Source organism: Octopus sinensis, linkage group LG5 (assembly GCF_006345805.1).
Source record: "Octopus sinensis linkage group LG5, ASM634580v1, whole genome shotgun sequence".
Classification (NCBI taxonomy): domain Eukaryota; kingdom Metazoa; phylum Mollusca; class Cephalopoda; order Octopoda; family Octopodidae; genus Octopus; species Octopus sinensis.
Genome location: NC_043001.1, coordinates 9816133 through 9827298, shown reverse-complemented (window position 1 = coordinate 9827298; position 11166 = coordinate 9816133). Strand labels below are relative to the sequence as shown.

The 11166-nt window shown below is 37.7% G+C and overlaps 1 long non-coding RNA gene across 1 annotated transcript in view; it reads right to left on the bottom strand.

Moving 5' to 3' along the window:
* LOC118763475 overlaps positions 1–10276 on the bottom strand; it is a 15504-nt gene extending 5228 nt beyond the window's left edge. The window contains exons 1-2 of the long non-coding RNA XR_004999234.1: positions 10266–10276; positions 5869–5872 (exon numbers count right to left, since the gene is read on the bottom strand). This is a non-coding gene — a long non-coding RNA (uncharacterized LOC118763475). The remainder of the gene's footprint in view (positions 1–5868; positions 5873–10265) is intronic.
* Positions 10277–11166: the final 890 nt, after the last annotated feature.

Sequence of the window (11166 nt, the reverse complement as noted above, 5' to 3'; positions counted from 1 at the left end):
TCGTATGCACAATATATGAATGTCTATATGTGAACATATATATACATACCTTCACATATGTACATATGTCTCATGTATATATATATATGTGTTTATATATATATATATATATGTATTTATGTATATACATGTATATATATGTATATATATATATATATATGTAGTAGTAAATATATATATATGAAAGAATTTAAATATATATATATCTATGTATGTATATATATATATATATATATACATGTATATATATATACACACATACTGACATACACACACACACACATATATATACATAGACATATATATATACATAGACATATATATATACATACACATCTATATGTGTAATAAATATATATATGAATGTTTCTATGTGAATATGCATATGTACACATATGCATACTTATACACACATCTGTATGTATACTGATGGGAAGAATTAAGTATAGGCATATGCGAGTGCATATATATACACATATGCGCACACATACGCTTACATATACACATCCTTTTTAAAGAGTTTTCCTGAATTTAAAAGTAAATGCAATAAAATAATAAAATAATGAAAAAAAAATGCTGACAATTAATAGGAGGAGAGCTGTCTAATGCTAAGAAACATTAAGAAACCAACAAAGTTGTAACTATTTTCTAATCAATAAGCATCAGCTAAAAGTGTAAGAGAACGAAGGGAAAAAAAAAACACATAATAACTAACGTCAGATGAAATAATCAAAATAAGACAAAAAAAAATATATAATAAATAGAATGAAATAAAAATGGAGGGAAAGAAAATGTGAAAGTTAAGGAAAAAAAAGTTTAAGCGAAAATATAAAAGAACCCGGAATAATTTGTCACTGTCAGGTTGGAAGAGTTTGTGAAACAATGAAACAAAGAAGAGATGGGGACGGTTCCATCAAAATCAATTATATCTAACATGGTAATCCATTCAGCTTAGGATTAGCAAAAATAAAGAGGCAAATGAGCAAACAATGTCCATAAATGTGTGTGTTTGTGTGTGTGTGTAGGTGTGTAATGCAGGAATACTTGATAATGATGAGGAAATCTGTGCAAATGATGCTTTGACAATGAAGATAGAAGATTGTAAGTCAACCGTAAACAGTGGGGATAAACACACACGTCTATGTATATCTACCTAGCTGCCCCTCTCTCTCTCACCTGCTCTCTCTCTCTTTTTCTCTCTCTCTTTTTCTCTCTCTCTTTTTCTCTCTCTTTCTCTTTATTTATCTAGCTTTTATGACTACCTGTGGCTGCCGAAGTTCTTATACATTATGTCAAAGCATTATAACATGATGTGTATATGTGTATATCTGATGGTATGAATGTGCACACACCCATGCACACACACACACACACACACTGTGGTTTGGGCAATCAGCTTTACAACACCAATCTAACAACCTAGCATTTTTGGAAAGTACCATTTATATACATATGCACACACACATATGCATATGCGCGTGCACACACACAGACAAACAGGTATTTTATTATACTGAATTTTACCTGTAAGGTTGGAATAATAATTTATTCCCTAATATTATTATTGTATATACATATGTACATATATATATATACATATATATATATACATATACACATATATATACATATATATGTGTATACATGTATATACATATCTATACATATATACATCTATATACATACATATACATATATGCATGTATGCATAAATATACATATATATATACGTATACATACAAACACACGCATACATTATATATATATATATATATACAGGATGGGCTTCTTTCAGTTTCCGTCTACCAAATCCACTCACAAGGCTTTGGTCGGCCCGAGGCTATAGCAGAAGACACTTGCCCAATGTTCCATGCAGTGGGACTGAACCTGAAACCATGTGATTGGTAAGCAAGCTACTTACCACACAGCCACTCCTATGCCTATACTTGCTAACTTCCTCACTCCCTCCCTCTCAGTATACTTAGTGTTTCTCCTTCTATATTTTCCTCTCTGTCTTTGTTTTACTCTTTCTCTCTCTCTCTCTGTTAAATATTTCCGCTCTTTCTCTCTGTCTCTTTGTAGTTACAAAAACATAAAAAGAAACAAAGAAAAAAAAACACAGTACATGCCTGGAAGTGGTCAGCATTCAGAATGGCATCCAACCAGGGGCAGACTGAGAGTATTAAGGGCCTTCAGGCAGAACTGCTTACCGAGTCCCTTAGCATTGATATCAGTAGAATTAACATCTAAAGTGCAGGCCCCTCAGAGCTCTGGGCCCTCAGGCATTGCCTTATTGACCAACGGCTCAGTCCACCCCTGCATCAAACTCTAGGAATCACGTCAAGGCAGACACTGGGGTTTGGTGTAGCTCTCTAAGATCATTATTTCCTGTTGAACTTCTGCTCAAACCCAAATCCCAGTCTCTTCTTAGTTATCATAATTCTCCATATTTTAACAGAGCGACTACTGTTTGCCAGTAATTTTATTTTCATGTCTGAAGATTTATCTCTTAATCTTCAACAGATTCAGCTGCATAAATTAAGAAAACTAAGTCTAGAATTGAGAGGCTTCAATTCTAGGTGTGGCCATGTAAGGAAGAAGATAGCATCAGAACTATGTAGTTTAGGAGGATTCTTTTGCACGAAGTGGACATTGCTGGTTGGTGTCTTTAAAGCTGTAAAAAAGGGCCAATGTTTTGTGAGTGAAATATGGTCGACCAAAACTGAAAGGATCTTGTGTATGTGTGAGTGCCTGTATGTTTGTATTGTACATGTGTGTGTGTTCTTCCTGTTTTGGAATGAACAGTCTGATTGTAGTCACTGTGAAAGCATGCCCAGCCCATTAGGGGAGATGTTTCTATATTTGGAAACAAGTGAAGGTTAGCAACAGGAAGAACACCCTGTTGTAGAAGTATTAGCAGACACATACAAGTATGGAAAAGTGAACGTTAAAACAATGACAATATACAGTAGAACCTCACAGTATGAGTGCACCGGTGCTCGAGTAATTTGCTAAAAGAGCCGAGACATGTGTTAATTTTTGTCTTGAATTATGAGCAGAAATCCGCAGTTTGAGCACACAAATCATCATGTCTTTAACCCTTTTGTTACCAACCCAGCTGAAACCGGCTCTGGCTCTGAGTACAAATGTCTTGTTTTCATAAGTTTTGAATTAAAATCTTCCATCAAACCTTAGTCACAATTTATGTTCCTAACACTAGGAGCACCGCCTTTAGTCAAGCAAATCGACCCCGGGACTTATTCTTTGTAAGTCCAGTACTTATTCTATCGGTCTCTTTTGCCGAACCGCTAAGTGACGGGGACATGAAACACCAGCATCGGTTGTCAAGCAATGTTGGGGGACAAACACAGACACACAAACATATACACACACATACATATATATATATATATACGACAGGCTACTTTCAGTTTCCGTCTACCAAATCCACTCACAAGGCATTGGTTGGCCCAGGGCTATAGCAGAAGACACTTGCCCAAGATGCCACGCAGTGGGACTGAACCCAGAACCATGTGGTTGGTAAGCAAGCTACTTACCACACAGCCACTCCTACGTATTTCTTTCGCATTCTGTTTTTCATAACTGTCATTTTACTTGTAACTACCCCTTTTCAGTTTTAAAACCCATAAAAAATTATTTTTGAGTGGTTTTTCAGGGGACTGGAATAGATTGATTATATTTAAGTTAATCTCAAAGGAGAAAATTGATTTGTAAAATGAGTAAATCGTTAGATGAGCTCATTATGGAACAAATTAAAACTCATACTATGAGGTATCTCTGTATATGTTTATACACATACACACATCCATGTATGCATAGGCATTTAAACACATACTTATACACAAGCATACATATATATGCACACACATAAGCACATGTTTACACACACACAGATGCACATATACACACCTACACACTAAATATACTAACATAAACACATATAAATGCATAAATGCACTTTATATACACAAACATACACATTTACTCAAACACATACAGCATATCTATGTACATGTATTAATATGCACACACACATATACATTTACATGTCTAAGTACATTACACACACACAAACACACACACACAAGTGGATGGAAGCACTCCGTCGGTTACGACGATGAGGGTTCCGGTTGATCCGAATCAACGGAACAGCCTGCTCGTGAAATTAACATGTAAGTGGCTGAGCACTCCACAGACACGTGCACCCTTAACGTAGTTTCTCGGGATATTCAGCGTGACACAGAGAGTGACAAGGCGGCCCCTTGAAATACAGGTACAACAGAAACAGAAGTAAGAGTGAGAGAAAGTTGTAGTGAAAGAGTACAGCAGGGATCACCACCATCCCCTGCCGGAGCCTCGTGGAACTTTTAGGTGTTTTCGCTCAATAAACACTCACAACGCCCGGTCTGGGAATCGAAACCGTGATCCTATGACCGCGAGTCCGCTGCCCTAACCACTGGGCCATTGCGCCTCCACTACACACACAAGTACATATGTGTTCATACATTCATTTATATATGGATATTTGGAATGCTTAATATGCTCGTTAAAGAAAAATGTTGGTACCATTTAATTCAAACAACTTACAGGGAAGGAAATAATGATGAAGCTACACATAAGAAAACAATAAAACATACACCACCACCCCACCACCACCACCATCACCATCACCATCATCATCATCACCAACATCATCATCATCATCGTCATCGATATTATTATTATCCTCATTGTTCTTATTCTTATTATATAAAAATAAACACCATAATCGCATAAAACAACAGTCTAAGAACAATCAAGAACGCAAGATGTCAAAGCTAAAGATAAAAGCTGCCGCCATTAATAACTGTACGCTACAGAGTTTCTTTGTCATTGCTTAACTTGGTGGAGTATATTTTGCATGGTTCAGCATTCGTATTTACAGAGGAAACATTGAGATCAGTTTCTGCTGCACTGCACTGAAGTCCCTTTTATATTCTGAGTGAAATTCATACTGTTTTGGCAGTGGTGCAGAATAAATCAGGGAAAGGAAAATGAACGATAGACATTTGAGTGGAAGTGAAAGTGAAAGTAGAGGTGTGTGTATTTGTGTGTATAGATATGCGTTTGATGATGATGATGATGTGTGTATGGGTAGAAATATGTGTGCGAATGAATAGCTATGTATATGTGTGCAAATATCTATGAGCGTTTGTGTATGTGTATAAATATCTATGTATGTGTGTGCATGTGTGTATAAATATGTTTGCATATAGATATGCATATGTGTGTTTGTGTGCATTAAACTATGAGGATGCAAATGATGCAGATGTATCTACAAATGCAGATGGATATGTGCAAGCACACAACCACCCACCTACCCACACACATCCACACACATACATATACATACAGAGTGGTAAGAAAGAAAAATTATGCACATAGACATACACATCTACATTCACACAAATGTATGTGCACTCACATACATACATACACATATATACATACACATACACGTATATACACAGATACATACATACATGCAAGCATAGAAACATACACAGACACAGACATACACACACACACATACACACATGTGTACATATATATACATATATGTGTGTGTGTGTGTGTGTGTGTGTGTATTTATATACACATCTTAGCTGCTTTCTCGTATATGAGCCAAGCTAGAAACAATCACTGAAATGAGTCAATGTTGATGCAATGCGAAGCCCTTGTATGACTCCTGACCTTGTATGACTCCTCACCTTGTAGGACTCCTGAGCCCAGCAAAACTTTTGCATATTCTGTTACATAATACTGGCTGACAGAAGGAACTCGTGCCAGAGTATGGACCCTTTTGACATGCCTTTTCAATGTTCCAAATGAGAGGCACACCTCTCCATATGTTGCACATGTATCATTATCATCACCATCATCATCATCGTTTAATGTCCATTTTCCATGCTGGCATGGGTTGGACGGTTTGACTGACGGCTGGCGAACCAGAAGGTTGCACCGGTCTCCATTTTAAAGAACAGAGCTTGTAGGTGAGATGACCAAGTTTTTATGTGAATATCACTTAGTTTAGTCTCGCTGCACAATATCTTGGGCAAGTTTCTTCTGTTAAAGCTCTGTGATTGCCAATGCCTTGTGAGGGAATTCGGTAGACAGAGATTGTATCTGTGTGTGCGTGTGTGTGTGTGTGTGCATGTGTGTGTGTGTCTGTGTATATGTGTGTGTGTGTGCGTGTATGTGTGTGTATGTGCGTGTGTGTGTGTTTGTGTGTGTATGTGTGTGTGTGTATGTGCGTGTGTGTATGTGCGTGTGTGTATGTGTGTGTGTGTGCGCATGTGTGTGTATGTGCGTGTGTGTGTGTGTATGTGCGTGTGTTGTGTATGTGTGTGTATATGTGCGTGTGTGTGTGTGTGTATGTGTGTGTGTGTTTGTTTTCCCTTCCACTTGATAACTGTTGTTTGTTGTCAAAATGCAGAAGGTCTCTTATCAGTTTGTTGTGCGAATGGAATGCTCCTTTTGATGTATGTGCTGTCAGGGTCGGTACTGCTGAATTGGCGCTAAGATGTTATGTTACCATTCTTTTAAAGTTTACAGTTTATAAAGGATGTGTACTGTGCATGTGTGAGGCTGTGAGTGTGGATAACACGTGGGTGCAGAAGGCAGGTAAGGATGTAGTGTGGTCGGACCTAGAAAAAATCTCAAACATTCCACAATTGTGTGGGTGTGGATACTACTGGTCTCTAACATCTTTAATACAATAAACAAACCATGTTAATGATACAAATTATAAAAATATACAGAGACGTAGCTCAGCCCACCATTCTCTATTATTGCAAGACAGTAAAAAATCTTCACTGACATCAAGAGAAACACTTTGCTTCAGATGGAATTTTCAAGAACTGGAGATCAGTCTGTTATACAAGAACATCATCATTGTTCGACCGTGGTCGAGACAATGGAATTTACTATGTTACACCAGACTTCACGGTCCATCATAGCATTACGGAAGCCCTGTTGCTGGATGCCTGTATCCCTGGAGATTACATCAGGATAGGAGAGTGTGTGCCCTCTGGTATTGCGAGCAGATGGCTTCCAGAGGAGAAGAGGAGAAATTACCTCGTTTTCAGCTCTACAACAATGTCCAGCAAACTGGACTCTTCTACATTTCACAAGAGATGATACAGGTGGTAATTTCCCATATATTTGTACTTTGGTTGGATGACACTTCCACGAGAGATTTTGAGCTCTCATAAGGAGGCGAGTGTAAGTTCCATCCAACCGCCTCTCAAGCTTCTTTGATAACGTCCAGGTTTCTGAGCCGTATAGTAGAATTGGTTTGACTGTGGCTTTGAAGATTTTAAGTTTGAAATCTCTACTTATACAAGACAGGTCTCATCTTGAGCAAGCTTCCTGTAAACCCCATTCCTTATCAAGATGATGATGCAAAGAATCTCAGGGATGAAAGATATTATAATTCACAGTTAAGATGTTTATTCCTTCTTGAGCCATGCCTAGCTCATAAGGGCCAGTTTCCTGGTTTCCTTGGCGTATAGGTTCCCCACCTGGACAAGACGCTAGTCTGTCGCAGGTGAGCTGCAAGATGCAGGAGGAAAGAGAAAGAGAAAGGTGTGGCGAAAGAGTCAGCAGAAGTTTGCCATTACCTTCTGCCAGAGCCGCATGGAACTTAGGTGTTTCGCTCATAAACACACACATTGCCCAGTCTGAGATTTGAACCCACGATCCCTCGACCGTGAATCTACTGCTGTAACCACTAGGCCTTGTGCCTCCCCCACAATTAAGATAATGCTAACATATTTGTCACAGTGAATGTAATTCAAAGATTAATTGAAAACATTTATGGAAGGAAGAAAACTAATAAAATAATAACAGATATGCCATTATCTAATATTTTCTTTCTTTCTCCAACTATGGGAGATAACTCGGGACATATTTTTGTGTTATGACCTCCTCAGCAAAGCAATACATTAAATCAGTGAATCACAATCTAACATATGAAATTATTGATAATAAATATTTTATAATTTGTTCCGAAACTATCCAGGAAAATACCATAACCACTGACATATAAATTTATAACCACTCTATTTGTAATTAGTTTGGTAAGTGCTAACCACAAAACTCTCAGCCCTTGAGTCTCCCTGCTGCTGTGTGGTAAGAAGCTTGCTTCCCAACCACATAGTTCTGGGTTCGGTCTCACTGTGTGGCACCTTGTGCAAGTGTCTTCTGCTATAGAATCAGGCTGACCAAAAACCTTGTGAGTGAATTTGGTGTGTGTGTGTGAGCATCTATATTTGTGTGTGTGTCTGTGTTTGTTCCTCCACCATCACATAGTTCATAGCCAACCGAACCCTAGAAGTAGTAAATTATCCAAACAAGGAACAGACTGCAAGCTACTCTTCAGGCCTTGAGTATATGAAGTTTACATTGTCGTTAGTGGACCCCGTGTTAACTCAAAGAGAAAGCACAGCTCAAGAGGAAAACACACATGCATGAGTGGCTGTGTGGTAAGTAGCTTGCTTACGAACTACATGGTTCTGGGTTCAGTTCCACTGCGTGGCACCTTGGGCAAGTGTCTTCTACTATAGCCTCAGGCCAACCAAAGCTTGTGAGTGGATTTGGTAGACGGAAACTGAAAGAAGCCCGTCGTATATATGTATATGTATATATATATATATGTATGTGTGTGTATATGCTTGTGTGTCTGTGTTTGTCCCCCCAACATGTCTTGACAACCGATGCTGGTGTGTTTACGTCCCTGTATTTTAGCAGTTCAGCAAAAGAGACTGATAGAATAAGTACTAGGCTTACAAAGAATAAGTCTTAGGGTCGATTTGCTCGACTAAAAGGCAGTGCTCCAGCATGGCCACAGTCAAAATGACTGAAACAAGTAAAAGAAAAGAGAAAGAGAAGAGACACACACACTCATGTATTGAGTTCTAATATTTTCTGTTTGAATTGCCAAACCCAATATTTATCTTAAGATAGAAATATTAAGCTGAAACCCAGGAAGAAGCTTAATGTGTGAAAGTGATATTTGATGGCTGAAACAGTATCTCGGATGCTGCCTGCACGTGTTGGCTTCTTCGGTTTCCATGACCTGACCAAAGTAGATTCTCTACCTGGAAGCTGCAAGCTGGAGGAGGTTAAGAAGTTGACTAAAAGATTTCCTCTATGTGTGTGTGGTTTGTTTTATCTTTATGATAACTGTGTATAAGAGGTCGTGTAGATAAAAGTGAGAAATGGCAGCTAAAAGGATTCTTTTTAGGTTGGTTAAGATTTATTTAGCTGTGAGTCAGTGTGAATGGCAAGATCTGACAGGAAGATGAGAGATTCTTGGAGCTGTGTATCAGACAAAATATCCTTTGGTTATTTTAATGGTCATCCTGCTAGTGTCTATCTGCAGAGAAAAGTTTGGGTTTATGACAACATTAACCCTTTCATTACCAACCCACTCTGGCTCTGAGTACAAATGTCTTGTTTCCATAAGTTTTGAATTAAATCTTCCACCAAACCTTAGTCACAATTTATGTTCCTAGCGCTAGCTTAACCCCTTACCCAACAATTATTTTGAAAATAAATGTATTTTCTCAGACATATTTTTTAATTGTTTTATTTTACTATGTTTTGAATGGTGATTTTGAGGGGTATATTTCAAACCTATTTATTATGAATTTAATTCAATAATATTGATTTTAAATTACCGCTTTGGGCAGAAACGAGTTAACCCGTTTTTTTCATAAATCATATACTTTTACAAAAAATCATGTTATTTTATTTGGTTATCGACATGGTGGGGTTATAATATAAAGGTATAAAAAAAAAAACGTAAAAACAAAGTGAATACTTCTATTCATAAAATGTGCTTCCAACCCTTCGACTGTCTCCAGGTGACTAAATCATACTCGGTCTTCAATGCCTTACTCAAGCGAAAGGTGGCAGAAATCGTCACTGCCAGACGTATAAAGTGAGCGAATATACTCGCATATGTCAAAAGAGTAGAGTTATAAAAATAGACAAGGAACTCGTTTGCTGTCGATTTTGGCGAGTCTATCTTTGATGAGTTAACTCGACCAGGATAGAAAAAAAGCGATTTCGGTCAAAACGCATATATTCGTTTCTGCTGGGTAAGGGGTTAATGATAACTAAGTTGTTTTACTAAATTCTTTGTTATATTTAAAATTAATTTAAAGAAACACAGAACACCTGAGCAGAAATATGGTAACCAAAGGGTTAAATGAACACACACACAGATACACACACAGTGCCTAGCATTGCAAAAGAAATGGTTTCAGAATACTAATCCTCATAGGTTTGTAAAAGAGATTATTCTTGCTGCTGTTGTTTAGCCCTGAGTCAACCACGATCAAGCAGAACTTCAGGTCCCTTCGGTATAGTCCACTCCATTCCAGGAAATCAGGTCAGGTTCCTACTTTTGAGAATATCTTCCTCCCTGTCCCCTCAAAAGTGTTGGAGGCCCCAGAAGGAATTATAGACCTTTGCTGTCCCCCTCCTGACTAACATATAACACAAGACATCGTTATGAAAAAATTTGTTTTATTAAATTAGTTACTTCATTAAAACCTGTTATAATTGTTGATTGCTTTCTAAATTAACACACAAAGGCCGAATGTAATTATCATAATTAATGTTTTCCTACAAAAGCATTGGCATCACTATAAGAAGCTTTCTTCCCAATCACATGGTTCCAGGTTCAGTCCCACTGTGTGGCACCTTGAACAAGTGTCTTCTATTGCTCCAGGTCAACCAAAGCCTTGAGAGCAGATTTGGTTGATAGAAACTGAAAGAAGCCCATAGCACGTGTGTGTGTGTGTGTGTGAGTCATTGCATCTGTGTTTGATTCACCACCACCATATGACTACTGGGGTTAGTGTGTTTACACCAACGTGACTTAGCAGTTCGGCAAAAGACACTGACAGAATAAATGCCACATTTAAAATTAAAATAACTAGTGTTGCCAATCCATTCAACTATAAGTTCTTGAAGTTGGTGCCCCAGCATAGCCACAGTCTAATGACTGGAACAAGTAGTAAATGATTAAAGGATTTCATTAGAACCATTTTTAATTGTTGATTATTTTCTAAATTAGTACACAAAGTCTGAATG